General features: G+C 39.5%; 1 protein-coding gene across 1 annotated transcript in view; it reads right to left on the minus strand.

Annotated features, from left to right (window-relative positions):
• Positions 1 to 4,364, minus strand: part of kcnj12a (potassium inwardly rectifying channel subfamily J member 12a) — a 20,420-nt gene extending 16,056 nt beyond the window's left edge. Inside the window, exon 1 of the mRNA XM_014158988.2 lies at positions 3,721 to 4,364. The gene's annotated coding sequence lies outside the window, so the exon portion shown is untranslated. The remainder of the gene's footprint in view (positions 1 to 3,720) is intronic.
• Between the last annotated feature and the right edge of the window lie 1,198 nt (positions 4,365 to 5,562).

The raw sequence follows: 5,562 nt of genomic DNA on the forward strand, positions 1-5,562 counted from the left end.
GATCACACAGGATCTCACACAGGATCACACACAGGATCACACACAGGATCATACTGGATCACAGACAGGATCACACAGGATCACACACAAGTGAACAAAGCATGGAGGTGATTTGAGTATGCAGGTAAGGTGAAATGCTTTTGAATGATCCTGATGAGGTTCGATTTTGTGTACAAAATTACGAAGGATGGGTGTTGGAACACGAGGCCGGGAGGAAAAGGGAGTACTCCATCTCAAGGAAAGCAGGAAATTGAACACGGCGACTGTGATCGCAGCCAGCACCCTTTGTCCATTGTTCAGGAAGAGCTCAGGATCAGGTGTCATCGTATTTTCCTATGGCTCACCTCATCACTCGTGTAGTCTCAAGTGACCTACATATTTTCCTATAGAGTAGCTCACCACTTAACCGCAGGGGACACAATTTGGGAGCACACCTTCGTAGTACAGTATTGTACATCTGCCATGGCCAGTTACATGGGCAGTTTGTTACTACATTGTATGCATTCGACAATATAATAATGACCACAGAAATAGAATGACTATTGTTCATTCTATTTCTATCATAGTGAACTTCATTCAAGACTGGATTTGACCACGGCAAGGGAAAGGCAAACTCTGATAGTCAGCCATTTTCTATAACATTATGTGTCTCTCCTGATAAAAGACAGACTGATAAGTCACACTCTAGCGGCTAGGACAATATTTAGTGTTTGAAATTCCGTCTGAAGTTACTGTTCAGCTGAAACCAAAAGAGATAAGCGTGTGTGTGTGCGTGTGTGTGTGCGCGTGTGTGCACGTGTGTATTTGTGCTTACGCGGGGTGTATCATAATCATTCATTGCTTTAGGGCAAATCCGTGATTTAACGATCATCCTATCGTTATTTCTATGTGTTACTGGACAAGACAATCTGCCTGAATATCTCCCGTGATCAGTTTTTTTTCATCCACCTGTATTCTTTTGATCAATGAAGTGATTACAGGCCAATCCCACTAGGGGGCATCCCAAAGGCTAGGCTCTATAAAGGTCTATGGCTAGGAAACCACATGCTGTATAGGTTGCTCATTTACCTCTTAGCTTATGACACCAAGCAAGTGAACATTTGAAGAGTTTATTTACAAAACGCTATATCACATTTGTGTTTTTTCATCCGAAAATATTTTTTATTAATAGATTTTAGATGTGTATGAAAATGTGTTTTTTGGGACAAAACGCTATATATCCATTTTTTTGTTGTTGCTGGAATGGTATGTTCGTATCCTGTATATTTGACTGTGGTGTGTAGTTGTCTCACCTAGCTATCGTAAGATTAATGCACTTACTGTAAGTCTCTCTGGATAAGAGCATCTGCTTCATGACTAAATGTCAAATGTAAATGTTTTATACAGAGCTCATATTACTGTATTTACTTATTATTATTTTAATATTGATGTCACAAATGTATCATTTGTACAGTTCTTTATAAAAAATGTGGTTATTTGTTACATTTGACTGTGTAAACCTAGCAGTACTACTTATTTTTCTGAGAGTCGCGCAGCAGATAGCCTAGTGGTTAGAGCATTGGAATAGTAACCAAAAGGTTACTTATCCCCGAGCTGACAAGGTAAAAGTATTTTGTTCTGCCCTTGAACAAGGCAGTTAACCCACTGTTCCTAGGCCATCATTGAAAACAAGAGTTTGTTCTTAACTGACTTGCCTTGTAAAATACAAAAAATAAAGTGAGGGGGATATATGGCATTTAGCAAAAACACATGGTTATTTGTCTCTCTGAAATGAAACCATCAAGTGATACATTTTAAACAAGTACATGTCTGTCATTTAACGACCCCAGGCCATTTATTAGATAGTGAAAGAAACACACCAATCTCTTTCATAATGTCTTTAAACAATAAAAGCTACTTTACCAACATATCGTGTTTTGGAATGAAATCACCAGTTTAATAAATGTAGTAAGTAGAACATGTTTCATACCCACTGCACTTAGTATGTGATTCAATGTTCTAGTCACTGCAAAAACTTTTAAAAATATAAAATATGAACCTTATTATACATAAACTCTAATATAGATGTACATTTGTATTGCACATAGTGCAACAGGCTGTGTAGGCCAGGAGTAGCGTACATGATATAATAAAACTTAAATGTCTTGAATTTGTAATTCTATTTTCATATCTGAACACATATTCAAATCTAAAATCAAGTATGTATAATGAATGGATTCATCCAAGACAATCTAATGGCATCAGTTATGTACGTAATATGAAGCTAAGGTTTTGTGGTGTGCTATTGAGATGACAGGCAGGCAGGGTCTGACCATTGATCTGTCTGGGAAACACAGAGCACTACCGTACATCAACTTGAATGCTCTTTGGTATTTTTTACATACAATTTAAACTCTTTGGTTATATCTTGAATACAGTACTTTTAGGAGATTCACTCAGATAATACAGCTTTCCTGTGGATTTGATAATGACAGCTGTCTGCTGGACAAAGCACCATACATGATCAAGTTGAATAGTCAAGTTAGTGCGCATCACGCCAAAAACTCCTGTCACGAATGCAACTAGTGGTCCATAATCAGCGTATATGATCTCCTTAATGGATTTAACCTCAGAGAAATATGTGTTGATTTGGTACTCAGACATTCATTTATAATTCTGAGGGTAGAATATGTGCATAACGTGTGGACTGAAATGTATTTTTAGATGTAGCACTGTCTGGGTCAGGTGTAAGCTAAGCATCATACAGTCATCTCATACCAGCCATAGATGTGAAGTGATACTGTAGGGGTCTGGAGGATTGTATACACAATCCATATACTGGGCTGTTAATGAGGAACACTTCACTATATACTTCAAAACACTATCTATCCATTTTCAGAAATGTTGGTAAATTAGCTTTTATTGCTTAAAGAAATCATGAGAAAAGAGATTGGTGTGTTTTTTTACATGATCTAATTGTGGCATGGGGTTGTTCAATGATATGTATTTGATTAAAATCTATCACTTGATGGTTTCATTTCAGAGAAACAAATAATCATGTTTTTTTGCTAAATGCTATATATCCGCCTCACTCTCAGAAATAAGTAGAATTGCTAGGTTTTACACAGTCAAATGCAACAAAAAACTACATTTTTAATAAAGAACGGTGCAAATGATACATTTGTGACATCAATATATATATATTTTTTCAATACAGTAATATGAGATCTGTATGTAAAACATTTAGCAGATGCTCTTATCCAGAGTGACTTACAGTAAGTGCATTCATCATAAGATAGCTAGGTGAAAAAACACGTATCACGGTCAAATATACAGGATAGGAACGTTCCATTCCAGCTAAACAATGGATATATAGCATTTTGCACCAAAAAAAAACAATTTTCATACACATCTATAATCTATGAATACAAAATCTGAGAACAGTAATATTTTACACACACATGAAAGTTCCCACAAGTAATCATTTGTGATGAAAAAACACAAAAATTGGTGGATACAGCGTTTTGGAAATAAACTTTTCATATCGACAAGAAGATCTGCCTTCTCTTTTACACAGCAACATACCTGTACTATATGAATTTAGATTGGACAAGACAAAGGACTTTGTATTTATTATTACACTAAACCCCATTACGTAATTGCTCTCCCCACCAATATCACACCAATGAGGAAAAGCAGTTGATGAAAGAGCAGAGTCAAACATGATGTGAAGTTTCTTACCTTATATTATCCACCTGGTTCTTCTTCTACCCCACTTTAGATCTGAAACACAGTATCCTCCTGGCTCATATCCCAGCTAACCAAACTGAAGCATCATTCTCCCTCCGAGTTTAAGCCACCAGAGCTGGTCTCTCCCTCTGTGATTCCTAAGGGTAGAACCACTCCATCCTTTTGAGCCACAGACACAGAAACCCTTTGAATTTCTTCATCATTGAGCTCTATATCTGCTATCTTTCCTTCCTCTGTTGTTGTCAGTCAGCGAGTTCTTCCTACATACATCGCACATACATGAAATGCAACTGTGGTCAATCAGTCCCCCACAAAGAACAAAACCATGACAAATGTGTGTATTTTCTTCTCTTTGACTGAATCACTCTGTCCTCAGTTTGTCCTCCGTTGCTGGCCGTAAAAAAAGGTATCTAAAAATTTCCCAATGTGAAAAAAGGCATTGTATCCCCATCTTCTGAACTCCCTCAGCACTTGTGTTCATTGACAATCTTTAGTAACATTGAAGTCCTTTGTCACATTTCCCATAAAAATGTTGAATTAAAAGAGATAATTACCTCTGCTTATTAGCTGAACAGCCTCTCTATCAATATTTGCAACCTGATCTAGTTCTGCTGGCAGCAGTTCTCTCTCTCTCGCTCTCTTTTTCTCTCACTGTTTCTTGCTCACTCACTCCCTGCATCTCTTCTCCCACTCCCTTTCTCTCTCGTTGTGTCACAGAAGCTGCCATTTGCAGCCACTGTGCCCTCCCTCCCTCCCTCCCTCCCTCCCTCCCTCCCTCCCTCCCTCCCTCCCTCCCTCCCTCCCTCCCTCCCTCCCTCCCGTCTGTCTCTCTTTGTCTGTCTCTGTCTGTCTGTTTGTCTGCCTCTGTCTCTCTCTCTCTCTCTGTCTCTCTCTCTCTCTCTCCCACAGCATGGCACAGTCTGTGGACAGTAACCTGATCGACAGACGTATCATTCAAATGCCCAGGACAGTGTAGCAGTGTTACCTTCAGATCACATTGGGAATAGTTTTTATTTTGGTAAATGACAGAACTGCAAACAGAGTGTAACTGTTGGGGCTCTCACACATTGCTACATACTGCCTGCCCAATCCACATTACAGTAACAACCTCTTGCCTGTTCATGTCCTCTCAATGCCCCCTGTCACAGTTTAATTTCATGACGACTACCAAGTCATATCAGATAGCTCTTCATACAACGTGGTCATATCAGTTGTGTTCCCAGGTTACTACACTGTCAGGTGTTACTGAACTGGCCCTTTCAGTCAGAGGTGAGGATGGTGAGGATGTTGAGTGTTTTCAACATGCATGCCTGTCTTAAATGTATCCAATGCATTATTTGGTGCTCTGTGGGAGTGTGTCGCTGTGACGATGGAGTGGATACAGTGTATTGATAGATCACGCAGCTGAGCTGGGTGACTTGGTGTGGAGAGACACCCTTCACACTTGCCCAGTGTGTAATCAGTATTGACCCAGGGCATGTGTGTGTGTGTGTGTGTGTGTGTGTGTGTGTGTGTGTGTGTGTGTGTGTGTGTGTGTGTGTGTGTGTGTGTGTGTGTGTGTGTGTGTGTGTGTGTGTGTGTGTGTGTGTGTGTGTGTCTGTGTGTGTGTCTGTGTCTGTCTGTCTGTCTGTCTGCAGACATGTATGGCATCCTAACACTGTCCTGAAAGTGGAATTTAAGTGAAAACGTGGCGGTCATTTCCTTCTGTGTTGAACTTTACTTATTAGGTTTGACAAGGAGATCAACAGGTGGCCTAATTTCTTGTTTTCTTCTCCTCTGTCTCCGGAATAAAGCAAAACAGTGAGTCATCAGTAAGAGCCTTTCAATTTCAAA

The sequence above is a fragment of the Salmo salar genome, chromosome ssa19 (assembly GCF_905237065.1).
Source record: "Salmo salar chromosome ssa19, Ssal_v3.1, whole genome shotgun sequence".
Taxonomy (NCBI): Eukaryota; Metazoa; Chordata; class Actinopteri; order Salmoniformes; family Salmonidae; genus Salmo; species Salmo salar.